Source organism: Sorex araneus, chromosome 4, assembly GCF_027595985.1.
Source record: "Sorex araneus isolate mSorAra2 chromosome 4, mSorAra2.pri, whole genome shotgun sequence".
Lineage (NCBI taxonomy): Eukaryota > Metazoa > Chordata > Mammalia > Eulipotyphla > Soricidae > Sorex > Sorex araneus.
Window position 1 is genome coordinate 167,018,442 of NC_073305.1, and position 23,215 is coordinate 167,041,656.

General features: G+C 35.5%; 1 pseudogene; it reads left to right on the forward strand.

Annotated features, from left to right (window-relative positions):
• The first annotated feature begins 5,108 nt into the window (after positions 1 to 5,108).
• LOC129404750 (5S ribosomal RNA) lies at positions 5,109 to 5,227 on the forward strand (annotated as a pseudogene).
• Positions 5,228 to 23,215: the final 17,988 nt, after the last annotated feature.

Consider the following 23,215-nt stretch of genomic DNA (forward strand, 5'->3'; position numbering starts at 1 on the left):
AGTGGTATTGCTGGAATAAATGGGAGCTCAATTTCTAACTTTTTTGAGAAGCATCCATATTGTTTTCCAAAAGGGCTGGGCCAGACGGCATTCCCATCAGCAGTGTAGAAGGGTCCATTTCTCCCCACATCCTCTCCAACAGCAGTTGCTTTTGTTCTTTTGGATGTGTGCCATTCTCTGTGGTGTGAGGTGGTATCTCATGGTTGTCTTGATCTGCATCTCCCTGATGATTAGTGATGAAAAGCATTTTTTCATATACCTTTTAGCCATTTGTATCTCTTCCTTGGAAAAGTTTCTGTTTATTTCTTCGGCCCATTTTCTGATGGGGTTGGATGTTTTCTTTTTGTGGAGTTCAACCAGTGCTTTATATAAACTTGATATCAACCCTTTATTGGATGGGTATTGCATGAATATCCTTTCCCATTATGCAGATTGCCTTTGTATTCTGGTCACTGTGTCTTTTGCGGTGCAGAAGCTTCTTAGTTTAATATAGTCCCATTTGTTTATCTCTATTTCTACTTGATTGCTTAGTTTCATGTTATCTTTGAAGATACCTTTAGCTTCAATATTTTGATGGGTTTTGCCAATCTTGTCTTCAATGTACCTTATGGATTGTGGTCTAATGTTGAGGTCTTTAGTCCATTTTGATCTGATTTTTGTGCATAGTGTCAGATCGAGGTCTAAACCCATTCTTTTGCATGTGGTTGTCCAGTTATGCCAGCACCATTTGTTGAAGAGGCTTTCCTTGCTCCACTTCACATTTTGTGCCCCCTTATCAAAGATTAGATGATCATATATTTGGGGTTGTGTGTAGGGATATTCCTTCTGTTCCATTGGTCTGCGGCTCTCTCTTTGTTCCAGTACCATGCTATTTTAATTGTTACCACTTTGTAGTAAAGTTTAAGTTTGGGGAGGGTGATGCCTCCCATCATCTTTTTCCTAAGAATTCCTTTAGCTACCCATGGGTGTTTATTGTTCCATATGAATTTCAGGATTGCTTGATCCATTTCTTTGATGAATGTCATGGGTATCCTTATAGGGATTGCGTTAAATCTGTATAATGCTTTGGGGAACATTGCCATTTTGACAATGTCAATTCTCCCTATCCATGAACAGGGTATATGTTTCTATTTCCTCATGTCCTCTTTTATTTCATGGAGTAGTGTTTTATAGTTTTCTTTGTAGAGATCTTTACTTCTTTAGTTAAGCTGATTCCGAGGTATTTGATTTTCTGGGGCACAATTGTGAACGGGATTGCTATTTCCATGTCACTTTCCTCTGTCTCATTGTTTGCATATAGAAGGCCCTGCATATTGATTTTATAGCCTGCAACTTTACTGTACAAGTCAATTGTTTCTAAGAGTTTCTTAGTAGAGGTTTTAGGCTTCGTCTACGAATAGTGAGAGTTTGATTTTTTCCTTTCCTATCTGAGTGCCCTTAATATTTTTTTCTTGCCTAACTGCTATTGCTAGAACTTCCAGTACTATATTGAAGAGAAGTGGTGAAAGTGGGCATCTTTGTCTTGTCCCTGATCTTAGAGGAAAGGCCCTTAGTTTTTCCCCATTGATGACAATGCTTGCCATAGGTTAGTAGTAGATGGCTTTGACTATCTTGAGGAAAGTTCCTCCAAAACCCATTTTGGTGAGTGTTTTCATCATGAATGAATGTTGGATCTTGTCAAATGCTCTCTCTGCATCTATTGATATAATCATATGGCTTTTATTTTTACTTTTTTTAATATGATGGATTATGTTGATTGATTTCCTGAATGTTAAACCATCCTTGCATCCCTGGGATGAATCCCACTTGGTCATGGTATATGATCTTTTAGATGAGTTGTTGGATTCTATTTGCTAATATTTTGGTGAGGAACTTTGCATCGGTGTTCATCAGGGATATTGGTCTGTAATTTTCTTTGTTAGTCGTGTCTTTGTTTGCTTTTGGTATTAGGGAAATATGTGCCTCATAGAAACTGTTTAGGAGAGTTCCTGTTTTTTAATTTCCTGGAAAATCTTGAGGAGAACTGTCAACAGGTCCTCTTTAAATGTTTGGAAGAATTCTCCAGTGAATCCATCTGGACCTGGACTTTTATTTTTGGGGAGACTTTTGATTGCAGTTTCAATTTCCTTGATATTAATGGGTCTATTCAAGTATTCCAGGTCTTCTTCGCTCAGTCTTGAGATTGTAGGAATCAAGGAATTCGTCCATTTTTTTAGGTTCTCTTGTTTCATGGTGTACAGACCTTCAATGTAGTCTCTGCTGATCTTTTGAATTTCATTGGTTTCTGTTGTGATTACCCCTTTTCATTTCTGATTCGGTTAATTAGTGTTCTCTCTCTCTTTCTTTGTGAGTTTCTCTTTGTGAGTCTTGCTAGCGGTTTATCAATCTTGTTTATTTTCTCAAAGAACCAGCTCGTGGTTTCATTGACCTTTCAGATTGTTTTCTGAGTTTCCATGTCATTAATTTCTGCTCTAATTTTTAATATTTCTTTCCTTAGGTCTGGTTTGGGTTCTTTTTTTCTGGTCCTTTTCTAAGATCTTGAGCTGTGAAGTCAAGCTATGTATGTAGGCCCTTTCTTCCTTCCTGAGGAAAGCTTGCAGAGCTATAAATTTTCCCCTTAACATGGCTTTAACTGCATCCCAAATGTTTTGGTAACTCATGTCTTTATTCTCATTTATTTCTAGCTATCTTTTGATTTCTTCCTTGGTTTCCTTCCTGACCCACTCATTGTTCAACATTGAGTTGTTCAATTTCCAGGTCTTTGATTTGGTTCTCCGTGTCTGTGCATGAATAACTTCTATCTTTAGAGCACCATGGTCTGAAAAGATGGTTGACACAATTTCTATTTTTCCAATTCTATTGAGGTATGTTTTGTGGCCTAGTACATGGTCTATTTTGGAAAATGTTCCGTATGTACTGGAGAAGAATGTGTATTCTTTCTTTTGGGGGTGTAAAGCCCTGTATAGTTCTATTTGGCCTCCCTCTTAAATTTCTTCTCTCAGAGTCCATGTTTTCTTGCTGAGTTTTGTTCTTGTTGATCTATCTAGAGGTGATAAGGTGGTGTTGAACTCCCCGACTACTAATATGCTGTTAGTGATGTCCTCTTTAAAGTCTCTTAGGAGTTTTATGTATTTAGCTGGTCGTTCATTAGGTGGTATACATTTAAGAGTGTGATTTCCTCCTGTTGTACATATACCTTGATAAATAGAAAATGACCTTCACTGTCCCTTCAAGTCTTTTTTAGCTTGAAATCTATGTTGTTGGATACTAGTATGGCCACTCCAGCTTTTTTGAAGGAGTTGTTTGCCTGCAGGATTGTTTTCCATCCTTTGACTTTGAATCTATGTTTGTTCTGGCTGTTCAGGTGTGTTTCTTGCAGGCAACAAAATGTTGGGTTTAGTTTCCGGATCCATTTTGCCACTCTGTGTCTCTTGATAGGTACATTTAGGCCGTTGACATTGAAAGAGATTATTGTCATGGGGTTTTGTGTCATCTTTCTGTGGGGTTTGTTGTTCTTATGGGGTTCTTCCTTGTCTTACAATAGCCCCTTTAGACCTTCTTTTAAGTTTGGTTTTGAGTCTATGAAGTTCCTGAGCTGTTGTTTATCCAATAAATAGTGTATGGTTCATTCCAGTTTGAGTGACAGGTTGGCCAGATAAAATATTCTTGGTGAGGCATTCATTTCATTGAGTTTTTTCACTTTGTCCCACCATTGAATTTGGGCTCGGAGAGTTTCCTCTGATAGGTCTTCCATAAATCTGAGGGGTGCTCCTTTGTATGTGATTTCCTTCTTTGACCTTGCTGCTTGCAGAATTGTGTCTCTATCCACAGCATCTGACATTCTGATTATGATATGCCATAGAGTTTTTTTTATTCGGATCTCTTTTTGCTGGTACTCTTCGGACTCCTTGGATCTGGATGCCTGCCTTCTCTAGCTCTATGAATTTCTTAGCAATGATGTCTTTCACTGTGTTTTTTTTTTCATTGGGGTTACTTCACTGTGCTTCTGTTACTCCAATGATTCTTATGTTGTTCCTCTTGAAGTCATCTCCAAGGACTCTGATTTGCTCTATAGCCATTTTGAGGTCTTTTGCCATTATTTGTTGTTTTCTGTAAGCTTTGTGCAGCTCATCTTCAAGCTCACTGATCTGTCTTTGGCTGTAGCCATTCTATTGTTGAGGGCATATACTGAGATCTTTAATTCATCTACCAATTCCTTCATTTGTGTGATTTCTGTTCATAGCTTTGAAATTTCTGCTCTCATTTTTTCCTGCATTTTTTTGGTGGACAGTTTCAATGCTTCATTTATATCTTCTCTTAGTTTATTGGATGTCTGTTCCAATGGTTGCTTGGAGTACCTCGACTCTCCTCAAGATTTCCTCTCTGAATTCTTTATATGAGAGGTCGTAGATGTGAGTAGCCCCTGTTGAGGTTTCTGGAATATTTTCTTCTTCCTCTCTTCTTGGAGAAGATTTTCACTGCTTTTCATATTGTTGTGGAAGTATAGAGTTGGAACTTTGTGGTTGCCTATTCCTATTCCCTCTTGCCGCGGGAGGAGTGGGACTCTGGTTGTTTTATTGCTGATGGCAGATTTGTTCCTATTCTAGAGTTCTTCCTTACTCTCAGGCCCTCTTTCTGATTGATGAGGGGCCTCTACTGAAGGTTTAAGGTTATGTTCTCTTTAGGAAGGTTTTGTGCAGCTTCTATTATTCACTGATAGTTTTTGTGAAGTTAGAATAAGCTAATGGGCTATTTGGAATAGAGTGATTGAGATGGCTGGTGATTTTGAAAGAAACAGACCATACTTACTACGCTAAACCAAGAAATAATAACTGTGGCCACTCAGGTCGGAGGCCATATAAATTTTATATCACTGTCATCACTGTCATCCAGTTGCTCATCAATTTCTCAAGAGGGCAGCAGTAACATCTCCATTGTGAGACTTGTTACTGTTTTTGTATCGAATACGATACATATAGAATAGGCCAGGGGAGTTTGCCAGGCTCTGCTGTGGGGGCGGGATACTCTTGGTAGCTTGCCCAGCTCTCTGAGAGAGATGGAGGAATTGAACCTGGGACAGTCCCATGCAAGGCGAATGCCCCATGCACTGCTATGGCCATAATATCCTGAACGTGCTCGATCTCATCTGATCTTGGAAGCTAAGCAGGGTCTGGCCTGGTTAATACTTGGATGGGAGACCACCTGGGAATTCTGGGTGCTGTATAAATATTATATAGTGTATATAAATTTTATATAAATGCATATAAATTTAAATGTACATATATATTTTATTGGCAGAGCCTGGCAAGCTACTCGTGTCGTATTTGAAATGCCAGAGACAATAACAAGTCTCAAAATGGAGATATTACTGGTGCCCGCTCAAGCAAATCGATGAACAATAGGATGACAGTGCTACAGTGATATAAATTTAATAAATGTTACAAATTGTAAATATATAAATGTATAAATATGTTGTATTATACGTATTTCATCTGAAACCTTGCTCATCATTTGTGAACTTTTGAATATAACTTCATATGTGATTCCCTTAAGTTGAAAGTTAATTATGAACTTAAAGAAAGGAAGTATGAACTTGAAGGTTCAGTTATCTTGGTACTAAACCTGAGTTTTGTTTATGTTTGTATATATAAATATATACTAAGAGATTTTTGTCTAATTAGGAAAAATTATTGAAGTTGATCAATTAATAATATTTTTATAGACATGAAATATGAAAATAATGGTGTTTATATTAATTTTGAGGGTACTTGTGCAAGACAAAGATATAAATAGCACATACAAATTAACAGAAAGAGGTAAACTAAATTATATTAAATTCTAGGAGTAAAATAAAATTGTGTAATAGTAAATGTAATTAAATAGCTGAGAAATTCAGGGAAAAAAATAAACAACATGGATACAGAAAGACACTATTAAATTCATTAAATGTGAAATTCTTTTAAGTAAAAGATTTTTAAGAAATTACAAATTAGAAAACTAGGGGAAAAGGTGAGTGTGGTTAACTGTAACAGTCTAGGTACTGTTTTATACAAATTGAATAATAGAAGGTAGGATCTTAAAATAAACCTGAACACTCATTTGAAAAAAAGTTACCCTTTAGTTTAACAAAAGAAAAAGGATTAAAGTATTGAGCAGTGACATGGTAAGAATGAATTATAGAAGGACAAGGGGAATTTATTACAATTATTCTAATGGCCAGTGGAGATCTCAGGTTGAACAAAATATATGTTTAAATTGGTAGTTTGCGAAAAATATTCTACTTTGCCAAGAAGAATTAAAAAGAAATAGTATTCTACTTTTCTTGTTGAGAAACTTAGCCAACAATATCTTATAGTTTGTTTTTCTATTCTACAATATTTTCTCATTGTGTAATATAGCATCATTCTAACCTGCTGCATTTATGATAGTGAATTAATGAAAAGATTCCACTAATTTGTAAAAAATCTACATAACAATGCCTGTAAAATTTATATCTGACAAATAAAAATAATATATTATGAAGTATAAATAAAATTATAATATGAGTAATAATCCTTTAGATATGCTGTCCTAATTTTTAATACTTGCTTTTAAATGGACATTAGGTGCATAATAAATGCTGAATATAAAATGAACATGGAATTTGTGTTTATAACAAACACAAACTTACTTTTTCCATGATGTTTCCATAATAAAATTAGGAAAATCCTAACTTTACCCTCATAAATTCATCTGTAAATGACATGATAGCAATTTATTTTAAGGCATATCACACCAAAGATTGTGTTAAGTAACCAAAATAAAATGGGAAATATATATTCAACTAATGTTTACTCTGTACTTACATGCACACACACACATACAAACACACACACACACACACACACACACACACACACACACACACACACCCTGGAACTTCTCTGTCTAATTTATTTCTTCTCATGACCAAACATTAAATGTATTTATAGCTTCTTTCACTTATATTATTCTTATTTCTTTTAATATAACTGAGCAAAGCAGCATAGTAAGCTCTGGTTATATAAATTGTAAAGATATTTTATTTGCTGGATTCATTATGAAAATCAAGTCATTTTTCTATTTTCAGTTCAATATTATTCTGAGTCATATTGTTTATCAGTATACCCTTGATAGTTATTAATATGTCAAAGACAATGGTTAAATGTATTTTCTATTACACTATCCATAATATTGCAAACTTAGAAATCTGCTGTTGTAATAGAACACATAATACCATTAAATTCTATCGGCAATATTTTTAAATTATTGGGCTGTCAACGAAGATAATGCACTGAAATATGCTTGTGTACTTTGGTGAAGACAAGAATGTCAATATTTTGTTATTTGATTAGGACAGACTGTGAGATATATTGTGGTGTCTTCTTCACTCTGAGCATTAAACATACATGGTATGTTTACATTACTAAAGTATACAGCTTGCACTATATATATGTGTGTGCATATATATAATATATTTGTACATATATATTATTACTTACCATGATCTTTAGGTAGATCTTTTCCTATTTGGGAACCTGAACCAAAGTTACTATAGTATGCAATATTTGAAAAATTGATAGAAATGTACCTTGTAAACATTTAGTAAAATGGGGTCGGTAAGGTTGTTTAATTAAGAAATATGTTATGTTCAATTATTCCAGTAAAAAAGTAAATAAATAAACCATAGACCATCTTTTTAGAGTATGTAAAGCTTCAAAACAAAATAATGACAAGATTTCCAATTTTGAATTCAATCTTCAGTGTTTTCTGCACAAATAGAATTGATATTGAATGAATTTTATTTATGGTAACAAATAGGATGGTGCTATTGTAGCTGGCTTTTTTGATGATAGTTTTATTTTGTATTTTTTCCTCAATTTACTAGCTCCCTGTAAGACAAAAAAGAATGTCTGTGTGTTCAATTTTTAGATTTCACCTGAAATGAAGTTGCTTTGCCCCTAAATCAATATCTCAGTGTTGAGTTGATTACATGTTTGACGTTGGTAAAGGGATGAAAGAAGGCTGAGAGATTGATCCTGTGATAAGTGGGAATGTGAGGAACAGCCCAAGTTATAACTATACAGAGTTGTAATATTTTTCCTTTCTTGTCATACTATTCTGTACACATAACTCATTTGAGATTCTGAATCTTGTGAAGTGTAATTAGTGAAAAATGCCACTGTATTGAGTTGGTTGGATTAGGTCAGAAAGATGAAATAACTAAGACTGTCATCTCAAAAATACTACTTATTATACCCAAATTAACTGCCTACGCAATTTACTTTTAATCCTGGGTTAGTTAGCCAGACAATTGCCAACCTTTTCTCCAGGAAATAAACCCTTATTTTAAACTATTCTTGTCTATGTTTAGAATAAAGGACAATGTCTCAGAGCCAGTGACAAGATTTGCTGCTAACATTTGCAAGTTAGGACTCATTGGCTTTGGAGACAGAAAAGGTTAAACTTTCTCAAAGCTGAGAGAGTTGAAAGTAACTGATGTTATTTGGATGAATTTAATAAAGTAAATATTTTGCTTTCTCATCTTTTGGTGCACCAAAAAATATGACACCGCATGGTTCGTGGGAACATATAATTATATACCTTCTACAAAAATAGGGAAGGTCAGCCAAAGCATCATCCCCGCCCCCCACCTTTCAGGACCGTAGTTGTAATAAACAAGGATACTAGGCATTTCCCAGAGAAGCCATTTAAAAGTGTGTGCTCACCATTTCTCCTACTGATTTTCCTTTCCAATCCATAATTGTCCATCATCATGAGACTCCATTCTCTGGGAAGACACTATTAATTTCTCTTTTGTGGAGCCGGGGTAGAGGCACTAAATTTTACTGCTCATTGTGTCTTGTTTTTATGACTTAATAGTTGGTTGATTTCCATATGATGCTCAATAGACTTTGAGAAGTAGCACTAGACAACTCTTACAAATAAGAAAAAGAGAAATTGCCGACCATAACCCTGTTTCCTATATTATAATACTGGATAAAATTTTTTTTTATCAGTTTTTGTCTTATTCCTTACCTTTTTGATTGAAGCATAGCTTGTGACATGGCATAAGTTGGGTGGGGGGGGAAGTAGCAGAAATTATGCCTTTATTCTTTTGTGTGGTTGATAAATACAGGACATCCATGGGAGAAGATATTGACAGACCTCAGACACGGAAAGAAGTTCTGCAAAGTTGAGTGAAAGAGTTGGACTTTTTCAGGATCTCAGGAAAAGAAGGGATTCAGAAAAATTAATGTGATCCTGAAAAGAAAGTATAAAACAATCACCTGGAATTTTCTTTCACTGGAGAAATGTTTATGACTTACCATACTTCTACAGCTTCTAGTACATTAATTATGCCATGAATTATTTGTTTGAGTTTTGAATTCCATATTTGTATAGCCTATACCTTTCCTATAATTAAACTGAAACACTTTTTGTCAGTCCTCAGCAGTAACCACTGATATTTAATAGTAAATCTTATATCATGAGTTAGTTATAGTGCCAAACATAAAATGTATGATATAATATCTTGAATTGAGAAACTTGTGAGGAAAGAAGGTTTGGGTAAATCTTCATAATTAATCATCTATAATAATTACATACTGGAATGTAGCTATGACATTATGGGAATAAAATTCTCTTTAAGGCATTTAATGCCTCATGAGCTTAAGTTCTTTATTTTTGGCATACATCTCACAATTTTAAAATTCATAATTAATTTATATAATAATGCTAAATGTTTGGCTTTTATATGAAGTGAGCATTTTTTGAATTAATGATGGTGTTTCACACCCCACCTCCAGAACCATCAATTATTCTTGTAGGCCCAGGGTCACACCAGGTGGAGATGGGATGTGTGCTACTCAGGTGTCAGTTGGTAATAAGATCTGGAACTGTGTGCACGTTAAGCTATGACCTGCTAAGAATGACTTCAAGGTTTCTGCTTACCTTGTTTTGATGCCTAATCATGTTTGTAGACATGGAGAAGATCTACATTATTCCGTGGAGCACAGATCTCCAGACGACATCCTTTTACTCTATTTTGACCGTAAGCCCCCTGTTTTTCTTTTCTATCTAGTGAGAAGATAAATACACATAAATTGATCTTTCTTAAACAGATTCACCCAATATACAATAGATGGTACATGCATAAGATAGGCAAGATAGCTATGTAGACAGAGTTAATGCGGAATGATACTCGTGTATAATATAATATATATTTGGTAGTGCTTAACATTTCCAAGATACTTGGAATGCCTCTCATGATCAATATACTACACAACATATTCATGAGAAAGAATGACTGCTTTGTAATCACAAAGAACAGCCAACCAATGAAGTCAATTTCATAGCATGAGTTAAATTCCAAGGGACTCCTTTGGACAAACAGGCATCATGCCAGCCCCACCAATAAATTCGCAAGCAAATAGGAAGTAGATTTGTTGTTCTTATCGGAAAATCTTTAAAGACCTATCAGGAGAAAATATAATATAGGATTTATAGAAATAACTCATTTTTAAACTTTTCAGCAACTTCCTATATTCAAATAAAGGCTAACATTTATGAAATTAAAAATTGGGGCTGGAGTGATAGCACAGCGGGTAGGGCATTTGCCTTGCACGCAGCTGACCCAGGTTCGAGTCCCAGCATCCCATATGGTCCCCTGAGCACAGCCAGGAGTAATTCCTGAGTGCAAAGCCAGGAGTAACCCCCTGTGCATCGCCAGGTGTGACTCAAAAAAGCAAAATGAAAATATTTACTGAAATGTATAAAAGGGTTATCTAGAATGATATTAGACATATATGAGTGCTTTATGAATATATGTGCTAATTTTGGTCATATAAAATATGGCAAACTATCCTTGACATTTAGTCTTTCTCTTTCCTTTTTTATTACGGAATGATTCTACTCAAATTGGCTTCTTTCCCTTTTTTATCTATTTATTCCTTAGCCTTCACTTTGTCCTTTGATATGAATTAGTCTAGACATTCTAATATGCCTGTAATTTGCCTTTAACTCATAACTCAAATCACCTTAACAGAGTGGCATATAATTCTTACATATTAATAATAGGTTTTGCCTTTATTTTACCAACAAACACAAGCTACAAGTCAGCAACCCAATATAAACACTGTATTCTAGCGATTTAAAGAACAGGAAATATGGAAACCTAAAAAAGCCTAACTGACTTTTGATTTTACAGCATTATGGGTATTTGCAAACATGCACAATTATTTGAAGTGAGTCCCAATTTCAGGCAAAGTAGAGTTCTGTCAATTCTGTGGTGGAAAAGATAAAACTCCAGTGAACCCATGATGGAGAGTAGATGGATGAGGTCAAGAGTGTAGGTGAAGATTCCACTCGACAAATTAATGAAGACAACATGAAAACAAAGATGTTTCAAGATCTTCCTCATATGCACCCAAGACTCCAATCTCCCAGAGCTTAGCCTCAATATTAAGAAATTGTTTTTCTCATAGCATTTAAAAATGACAGAGCAAGCCTTAAATTGGTTAAGGAGGAGTGTAACCATTTTGTTGGTAATGTAGCAAAAAGAAGCCACTGTTTTTTGTCATAACTAACATTTGTAAAACTTAGTTATGATGAATTATTTTTATTTTAGATCATTAACGTCAAGAGAGAAATTTCTCTATAATCTGAGATAACATACATAGAAAATAATCCCATGAAGGCCTATTTTTTTTTCAGACCCTACAATGCATACATATATTTGAAACACAGAAAACCAGGTAGGTCAGTAAACATCCAGAGACCTTCCCTTGACACATTCCCAACTTATTATTTAGAACAACTGCAGTCAGCAGTGGCAAATTCCTGAGTCTGTCCTGGAGAAGTATTAATGAGACATATCTAAAGTTTTACATTTGAAACACTCAGCTATTGTCCAACTTTAACTACTCTGACCACTAGGTAATATAATAATTACATTTTATTGGTCTGCTTGTCGTCTTTAATTTTGTTTGTTTTTTTGTATCATACCTAGAGGTGCTCAGAATTTTCTCCTGATTCTGTGCTAAAACATTCTTCCTGGTTGGATTTAGGGGAAGGGCTCATGCATATGTGGTGCTGGGAATCGGACCCAGGTCAGCTGCATGTAAAGCAATTGTCCATCTTGTTTTACTATCTCTCTGGCACCCTTTTTCCTTGAAAACAAAAAACAAAGAACTGAATTAGATTTCTATTTTGTTTCAATTTGATTTTTACCAATGGAACCAGGAATTAGACACAATGCTGTTTTTGTTTTGTTTTGTTTGGGGATCAAGCCTGGAATGCCCAGGGGTTACTCTGGCTCTGCACTCATGAATTGTTCTTGGCAATGCTCAAGGGATTTTATGTGATCAAACCCAGGTCACCTGTGTGCAAGGCAACCACCCTAATTCCTGTACTACTTCTCCAGGCCAAAACACAATGCAAGTAAAATTACCCTTTACTGAAGTTTGGGTAATATGGTAAAATATTCATTCCTTCTCCGTGGATATTGGCACTTTAGAGGTATAGTGTTTTAATATGATAGCCCTTAAACATTTAAATATTTACAATCTTATAAACTTATTTTACCCTAGTAAAAATTTAATTAATTAGAAAGTTAAATGAACTATGTTGGAAAAAATTCTAAAAACACAGTAAAAACTACAGAGCACATGAAGTTATGTATTTATTATCTTTTATAATGCTTACAACTGTCCAAAGTACAAGTCTTCCATCTATTTTCAGAATGAAATCACTAAGACATGGAAATTTAAGTAGTTTATTCAGGGATGAGCAGCTTCTCAGTGATGGAGACATGACTCAAACTCAAAATGTTAGAGTTTGGACTCCGTATTCTTAGTGCGTGAAGCTTGCCTCTGACAAAGACAAAAGGATTCAAAATGCCACAGAAATGCAGATATAAATATGACAAGCTCTGTTGGGCAGGCACAAGTAAATGAATCAAATATAGTAGCTCTAGTACAGAGTATCATCTTTAGTCTGTTAAAAGAAAGACATTTTCCTGGCAGAAAATTAGGCTGAGGAACACATTGTAGACAATAAATACACACATTTAAGGATGGAAAAAAACAAAGGACTATTGCAAAAACATTGAGAGGTCAAATTCCCCCAAATTCTGGTTGAGATAAACAAAATATATCACAAGCTGGAATAATAGAATGATATCGAATTAGGAAGTATGCTAAATTTCTCAGACCAGAAACAATTAAAAACCCACTATTATTTTGATAGGCTCCCTTTGACTTTGGGTCACACTCATTTCACTTGTGCTACTCACACATGTATTGAATTTAGAGCTTGTCTGGACTCTCACTCTCTGCAATGTAAGTACACACCAGGTTGTATGCTAGTGATCACACATATTCTACTGTGGCACACAGCATCCTAGATGGCACTTACTGGGAACAGGCCCAATGCATGTGAGTGTCACTGAGGATCAACTGTCTCCTGGATCCTGCTATTTTAAAATAAAATCATAAGCTGTAATATTAGTTTCACATGATTAAATAAAAATGATGAAAATGAGAATGTCATGTTCTGAATAAGTTATATAGTGGCTAACTCACAAAATCAGGCGGTAAATAGTATGGAAGCTGACCCAAAAGGTGGCAGGGCTACATGCTCTTTCTGAGTCATGAGATTACATAGATAATCACAAGTTGTGTGTAGCACAGGATAAAATGGGAGTGCAAGTCGTAAGAAGGATGAGTTATTAGCTTATACATTTTGTGTAGCTTCTTTTGTTAAGGGGTGAAGAATCTCAGTTTAGTGTTGTGGGCATTAAGGGGAAGTCACCAAGAACATATTCTGTGGGGTGGTTGCACTAAAGAAGTGCCTTTTATAACCATTGTGGTAGAGCAAAATGTGATGATTTCATATGTAACTTAGAGTGCAAGAATGCACTCCTTTATAGCTTTTCAAGGAAACTTGTATCTCTCTACTTGATAGAATTAGTATTCACCTTCTTTTTAATTTCAAATGCTATTTAAATATCTTTAAATAGAAATGATAATTATTTTCATAGTCCCTTAAGGACTTGGTATTTTCTTAAATGTTTTCTGTTCTACATTACATGGCACACTCATCTGAAACAAAAGTGAAACTTATATTTTGCTAAGAAATATTTAGATTCGGTAATCTGTGAGTAAGAATATATTTTATATATTAAGAGCATTAGTCATGCAAATTATCATATCAGTATTATATGAGTACATATGTATCAGTCAGATTAAAAGCACTCTGCAGTTAAAAGCACTTTGCAGCTATCATGAACAGACATCTTCAGATTTTGTTCAAACTCTGCCTTAAAATTAGCATGCATCTTTAGCATATTTTTGTATAAATAAGGACTTTCTAAATTGCTGGAAAAACACTGAGGTCAAAGTGAGGTAATGATCCCAATGATAATAAAAGAAGGAGACATTGCTGTTAAACATTTATTCTGTCTCCCAATGTGACCTGCTAATTGATTAACACAAAAAGAATGATACACTAACAGAATAAATTAACCAATAAGGAAAAAAAATAAATGTAATAGCTAAAAAAGGTGAGATGTAATTTCTTAGCTACATTTTGGTCATTTTTTTCATAAGAAATTTTAATAAATTTTCAGTTTCTATTATATAAGTGAGTGAGATATGAGACTTGATAATTCATTGATAAGAATTGAAGTTATACTCACATTTTTCTGTTAGAGCTTCAAGTATTTCTAGTCTTGGAAAAATTATTTTATCACATATTTATCAATATATGGGAGAGTCTTGCAAACTCTCCATGGTGTATTCACATGCCAAATATGAAATATGCAAAATATGCAAGACCAGTAACAATGCAAAACCAGTAAATATGCAAAATATGCAAAACCAGTAACAAAATATGCAGAACCAGTAACAATGCTGGGTCTCATTCCCCTGACCATGAAAGAGTCTCCAATGGAGCATTATTGGGAAGGACGAGTAAATGGATGCTTCTAAAATCTCAGGGCTAGGAAGAATGGAGACATTATTGAGACCACTCGAGAAATTTGATGATCAATGGGGATAAGGATGATGATGATGATTTATCAACATAAAACATAGAATAATAAGTCTATTTATATTTTATAAATATATCATTACAAATATTAAACACTTTCTAGTATTTCCAGAATAAAGAATATTGATCAATATATTAAAAATATACAATAAACTATGAGAATCAAAGATAATTTAAGTGTGCATTACTAAACAAAGATTTGAATCTAAAAAGGCTTCCTGTTGTATATATGACTATAACCACATGACATTATGATAAATATAAACTATAAAAATTCAATATCAGTTTGCTGAAGTTGAGGACTCAGAAGCATGAAAAGGCATAACTCAGGGAATATTAAAGTATTTAAATACTCTATATGATACTTTAATGGTAACTCTATAACACTATATATGAGACATACTGTAGGAGTTAAGGTGCTTGTTTTGCTTATGACTCAGCTCAGTTTGACCCAGAAAACTTCCAGGAATGATCCCAAAGTACAAGACCTGGAATAATTCCTATGCACCACAGGGTGTGAGCCAATAATCTTCCACCCCACCCCACCAAAAAATTAATGTATATATGTAGATAGTTATAATCTATATATCAAAAAAATAATACTTAATAAAAAGATGTTTAAATATATGACCTGAAACTGATACTCCAGGTACATTAAGTGTACACAAAAAGTGTGAAAACCTCAATCAAAAAATTTACATTAAATTGACCAAAATTTGAAGGAAAATCTATAAGATCGAGACCCTAATATTATAGAGGTCTTTTTTTTCAAACTATATCCTGCATTTCGTTTAATATTAATCATATTTTAGATAGACTCAATCTCATTATCTAGAGAAAGAAAGGCAAAAACAAACTGGATCATATCAAGTTATAAATTTTTACACAGGAGCCAGAGAGTGTAGTGGGTAAGGAAGGCATTTTGCTTTGCATAGGCAGATGAAAATTGATCCTGACCCCATTTATGCTCTTCTGAACATATGTAGGGGTGATCAATGAGCAGAAAGCCAAAATTAAGCTATGAACACTGTTGAGTGTGTCCCAGAAGCTAATAAATAAACACAGAAATTGCCACAGGTAAAGAATCTACCACGAAATACACAAAAGCAATTTAGCACTCACGATAACACCTTGTTTAAATCTGAATAAGTGATAATATTTAATATACGTAAATAATTCGTAAAACTCAGAAATATAGTGGCAAACAACCTCATTCAAATAGAGCAAAGGGCTGGAGCAATAGCACAGAGGGTAGGGTGTTTGCCTTGCACACAGCCGACCTGGGTTCGATTCCCAGCATCTCACATGGTCTTCCGAGCACCGCCAGGAGTAATTCCTGAGAATTGCTGGGGGTGACCTAAAAAGTAAAAACAAACAAACAAAAAAAACAAAATTAAATAGAGCAAAATACTTGAGCAAATAGACACACAAAATCATTTTCTCCTCTAAGGAAAAGTTAATCAATATGACAAAATATCATTTTACATATGAGTGTATTCTTATGTATAACAATAAGTACTTAACTTGGAGAATAAAAGGTACATTGTTGGTGGGAGCATAAATTGGTATATCCTCTGCAGAAAATTTTGGTATGGCAATTGATTTAAAAATTATAAATAGAGGGGGCTGGAGCGATAGCACAGCCGGTAGGGTGTTTGCCTTGCACGTGGCCGACCCGGGTTCGAATTCCAGCATCCCATATGGTTCCCTGAGCACCGCCAGTAGTAATTCCTGAGTGAAGAGCCAGGAGTAACCCCTGTGCATCGCTGGGTGTGACCCAAAAAGAAAAAAAAAATAGAAATCAATCACAGTGGATATGGCACTTTCTTTGCAAGCAGTTGACTTGGGGTCAATCCCTGCCACTACATATGGTCCTGAGAGCACTGTCAGCACTGAGCATACAGCCAGGAGTAAGTTTTGAACAGCACAGTGTGTGTCCCAAAGAATAAAAATATAATTAAAGATAGAATAGAAAAACAATATGATCTCTAGACATTCATTCAAAGGATATAAAAACATCTTGAGGACCTAGAGTGCTTTAGTATGGTGCTTGCCTTGCACACAGCTGATGCAGGTTGGATTCCCGACACCCCATACGGTCCCCTGAGCTTACCAGGAGTTATCTCTGAGTGTAGAGCCAGGAGAAATTTCTAAGCTCTACTAAGATGTTCCTCCCAGAAAACCCCAAAATAAACGTTGTGGTAACTGTACCACAGGAGTTCATAGTAGATTAGGAACTGTGGTATGTGTGTTGGTCAAATTTATTTAAGAAATACTTTGAGAAATGAAATTTATGTGTTCAAGAATTTTGCAACACACTAACATACTAATTTGCATTATTCCCTAAAAATAGAGCATATTAGATACACTTTCCCAAGAGTTCTTTTAAAATAAACAATGGGAAAAATCATATATAAGTAAACTTACTTGGTATAAGCTTTTTATGATCTCATTTTTATTTTCTCAATGACATTTTCCTCTATTTTTATTATTTTATTTATATTTAGCATATAATTTATTATACTTTAAGAACATTTATTTTTCAAATACACCAATATTTCCTATTTTCATAGATTGAAATAAGAATTTTCCCTCTGATACTTTTTCTGCCTATGATATAATGAAGTAATTTAAAACACAAATTATTATTATTCCCTTCAGAAAGATCATCATAAATCTCCTAATTTGTGTCCAATGCTTTTCTTCTGATTGTTATAGTAATCTGACCTTATTCTATCATGGTACTTATGATATTGCATTGGAAATTGAAATTTAAGTGCAATAAAAATCGCACATTTATCTTTGTAGTCTAAGAATTGACCAAAGTCTATAAATAGTAAATGTAAAATAATCAGATATGTTTTAGAAATCAAAGAAATTTTAAATGTTGGCCTGGCTTTTAAAGCACGGAAACATCAGTTCAACCAAGGCCTGTGACTTTTCCTTAAGGTATAAGTTAAAATATAGTCTTAGATTCAGGGCCAAATTTCAAATATCCAGTTGTATAACAAACTGCAGTTCCATTTTTACCTTTGTTGTAGTAAACAAAATGATTCAGTTGATCACATTGAGGCATTCTTTTAATGTTTACATTCATGCAACATTTCATTGACAATGGTAGAAAATGACTCCAGCTGCAAATGTCATTGCTGATAAGTAATGCTATATTTTTTGTCTGAGTTGTTTAGTTGACACATGAATAAATAAGATACAGTTAGTAATTAAGCACCAACAAATGATTGCACTTTTTTTTCTCAACTATGCATTTAGTACTGCTTCAGGATTATTACAAAGATGAATTGATTTACTATATCCAAGGAGTTTAGAACAGTGCCTGGTAAATAAAAGGGTCAGGAAATAGTAATATTCTTTTCTTATTGTGCAATATGGACTGGAGCAATAATAACACAGCAGGTAGGGCGTTTGCCTTTCACATGGCCGACCTGGGTTCCATTCCTCTGTTCCTCTCAGAGAGCCCAGCAGGCTAGCGAGAGTATCCCGTCCACACAGCAGAGCCTGGCATGCTACCCGTGGTGTATTTGATATGCCAAAAATAGTAACAAGTCTCACAATGGACACATTACTGGTGCCCACTCGAGCAAATCAATGAATAATGGGATGACAGTGCATTGTGCAATATGAGGTGTTTTTTTCTAGTATGTATACATATTTGAAGAAGTATGAAGACAGTATATATTTGAGAAAGTATGAAAACAGTGAATGTCTTATCAAAGGAAAAATGCTTTGTTGAAAAAATAGAAATTAAATTCAGCCACAGGACTAAAATGATCTTGAAGGATGAAACTTAAAAAATACAAATCTCTTCTTATTGTCATTGTACTCATGTGTGCAAGAGTTTCTATTGTGTCAGGCAAGTAGATATAGACCTGACTTAACCTGTAATGCTTCCCTGCCTCCTTTGAAAATCCCTGCTATGGTTGTAATGAAACCGTTATGATGCCCAGGTGCTATTGATTGCTTGTAATATAAGTGATAATTAGAAACCCAAAGTTCTAAGGTTGAAATGGCCCTATTATAAGATGAAACATAAAATGTGCCAATATTTCTAAAATTCTAGAAATCATCTAGCCTTTGTTATAACCTCGGGATCATAATGAAGAGTGCAAATAATTTGTAAATTATTTTGTTTGCAAAATCTTTGAAAAATACTCATAGTCAGTTGCCTTCTCTAAGAACTCTTAAAGAGGTTTTATGCCTTTATAAGTGATGCATATTTTTATTAAACACATATTGAAAATCACTGTCACTTTATCACTGTCATCCCATTCATCAAATTGCTCGAGTAGGAACCAGTAACATCTCCAAGTGAGACTTGTTACTGTTTTTGACATATTGGATATGCCACGAATAACTTTCCAGACTCTGCCGTGCCAGTGAGATACTCTCGGTAGCTTGCCAGGCTCTTTGAGAAGAGCGGAAAAATTGAACCCGGGCCGGCTGCATTCAAGGCAAATGCCCTACCTGCTGTGCTATCGCTCCAGACCATACTAAGAATATTTAATTAAAATTTGGTTAGCACTTGTATAAACTATGGCAACATAAATCATTTTTAAGGATGATATTGTGACTTTATCTCCAAAAGAGACCACAATAAATGACTAATTTTAATTCAGCTTTAATTTGTGAAAAAAGATATTAAATAACTCTACTAAATAACATAAATAGCTTTAATGGCATTCAGATATGCATTAATTAGATAAAATGTATTTATTAAAAATGCTTTCAGAAGACATGGTCATTATTACCCTTCTATTAAAAATATTTGTCTGCAATCTATTTTTTATGCTGCACATTGCAAGTCATTATAAATGCATTTTTAGTGCTAATTTTTGATTTTGTTATGGATAGAATTGATTATATAATACAATTCTGCAGCAGGAAGGTGTGCTATAACTTTATTCATTGCTTGTGAGCTCAAAACCTGTGAGCATTGGAAGCGTGCATTTGGTGGTCAGGAGCCCCTTCCCACCCTGAGCAGCTGACAACAATGGGCGAATAAAGGAGGAAACAGGGGACACGCTAGTTGATGATCAGTTGTCATTTACTCCAATTTCTGTCTCTCCGTGTACTCCATTCTCCCAACACACCTACACCAGCCTCACTGTGCTGCCATTCCAGTCTCACATTACCCCTCATTCCCATCCTCTTGCATCCAGTCTCACAGCCTTTTTTCCTCCAGAAATCATGAGGGTTTGGGGATAGCAATTACACATAGGTGTGGTTCCACAATCAACAGATGTACAGACCTTCTCTGAGGGGAAGCTTCTAAGACAAAATATCATCCTGCAAGAGTGGATCTCAGCAAGTTGTAGTACTGCCACAGAAGTGGGACTTTAATCCTGCACAGGCACCGACAAGGCCAACTCCCCCACAGGTACACTGATGGTGGGGGGTGTGACCTCTGGGGTTGTGTGGCCATTCATATGGCCAGTTATTTTCCCCTTTTTCAGCACTTCAGACTTCCATCTCAATTTCCATCATCTAATTCTGAGGAGAACAGCCTAGCTATCTGAAGCTCATTAGGTCAATAGTCCATCAGCCTATTCCAATCTCACCCAAATTACGGTGAACACAAGAATCTGAACAAGCCTAATATAAAAGAACACAGCTCCTGACGCTGCACTAGAGGCCTCACATAAGTTACAGAGGAGCCCCAAAGAGGAAGTTAGTATTCTAGAAGGGGAAAAAGCTCAACCACCGATTGAGCTTATCCAGAATTCTTTCTCACAGAGAGAGGGGTTCATTGATAGTAAATTGGAGGGTTCCACCTCCATACTACTACAGCAACATGAAGAAATAGTGCAAATCCCCACCACAAGGAGTGGACGAGGGAAAGGGCAGCCCAGAAGCCTCAACAGGGAATACCCACAAGTACAATCTCTCCACTAAAGAATTCAGAGATGAAATGTTGAGGATGTTCAATGAGCCCAAAGAAACAATTGAGCAGTCAGACAGTAAATTAAAGGAGGACGTGAAAGAAACATTGGAATGGACAGTCAAGAAAATACTGGAAGAAATGAGAGCGGAAATAAGAATCTCACAAAAAGAAGTGTCGCTAATAAAAGATTCTGCTAATAAAATTTAAAAATTCAGTGGGTGCTCTCAACAGTAGAATGACAACAGAACAGATGAAGACAGAATTAGTGAGCTTTAAGATGAACTGAAGAAAGCATACAGGGAAAAACAAACAATGAGAAAAGACCCAAAATAGCTCTAGGGCAAATCAGAGACTTAGGGGGTGCACTCAAGATGAAAAACATAAGAGTCATCAGGGTACCAGTAGGACAGGGAGGCAACCCCAATAAAGTAGCAACAGTTAAAGATATCATTGCTGAGAAGTTCTCAGAGTTGGAGAATGCAGGCTTCCAGATCCAAGGAGACCGAAGGGTACCAGCTAAAAGAGACCTTAATAAAAACACTCCAAGATATATCATAATCAGAATGACGAAGACCATAGATAGAGACACAATACTGCAAGCAGCAAGGTCAAAGAAGGAAATCACATACAAAAAAGCACCTGTTAGATTTACAGCAGACTAATCAGAGGAAATAATCCAAGCCCGAAAATAATGGTGGGATATGTAGTGATCCCATTACTCATTGATTTGTTTGAGTGGGAACCAGTAATGTCTCTCATTGTGAGACTTATTTGTTACTGCTTTTGGCACAGTGGTAGGGCGTTTGCCTTTCACACAGCCAACCTGTGTTCGATTCCTCCACCCCTCTTGGAGAGCCCGGCAAGCTACCGAAAGTATCGTGCCTGCATGGCAGAGCCTGGCAAGCTATCCGTGGCTTATTGGCTATGCCAAAAAAAGGTGGGATATAGTAAAAAAAATCAATGAAATGAACACTTCACCAAGTATACTTTATGTGGCTAAACTCTCACTCAAACTCGAAGAAATGATACATGTTTCATAGATAAACAACAGTTCAGGAACTTCATAGACTCAAAACCAACCTTAAAAGAAGGACTAAAGGGGCTACTATAAGACAACATAAACCCCTACAAGTGCAACAAACCCCTACAGAAAGATGGCACAAAACCCCATGACAATAACCTCTCTCAATGTCAATGGTCTAAATGCACCAATTAAGAGACACAGAGTGGCAAATTGGATTTAAAAACTGAACCCAGCATTCTGCTGCCATTAAGAAACACATCTGAACAATCAGAGCAAACAGACTCAAATTCGAAGGATAGAAAGCAATCCTGCAAGCAAACAACTCCTTCAAAAATGCTGGGATGGCCATACTAGTATCTGACAACATAGATTTAAGACTGAAAAGATTAGAGGGACAGCAAAGACCATTTTGTAATAATCAAGGGATATGTACATCAGGAAGAAGTCACTCTCCTAAACATATATGCACCCAATGATGGACCAGCAAAATACTTAAAACAACTGCTAGTGGACTTCAAGGAGGCTATTGGTAGCAATACAATAGTAGTCAGAGACTTCAACACTACCTTATCACCTCTTTATAGATCAACAAGATCAAATCTCAGCAAGAAGGTACTGATTTTGAAAGATGAACCACTGTAACACTGTCGCACTGTTGCACTGTCATCTTGTTGTTCATAGATTTGCTCGAACAGGCACCATTAACGTCTCCAATGTGAGACTTTTGTTACTGTTTTTAGCACATTTAATTGACCACATGTAGCTTGCCAGGCTCTGCTATGCAGGCGGGATTCTCTCAGTAGCATGCCAGTCTGTCCAAGAGGGACAGATAACAGAAATGGCTAAAGGTGTATACAGGGCTTTCATTCCCCAAAAAAACAAATACACATTCTTTTCCAGTGCACATGGTACATTTTCCAACATAGACCACGTGCTGGACCACAAAATATACCTCAATCGAGTCAGGAAGATAGAAATTGTATCAACTATCTTTTCAGACCATGATGCACTCAGGAAAGAAGTTAATCACACACACAGAAACACAAATAAAGCACCTAGATATTAAACAACTCAATGTTGAACAATGAGTGGGTTTGAGGGAAAATCAAGGAAGAAATCAAAAGATACCTAGAAACGAATGAGAATGAAAACACAAGCTACCAGAACTTGTGGGACACAGCCAAAGCAGAGTTAAGGGGAAAATTTAGAGCTCTGCAAACATT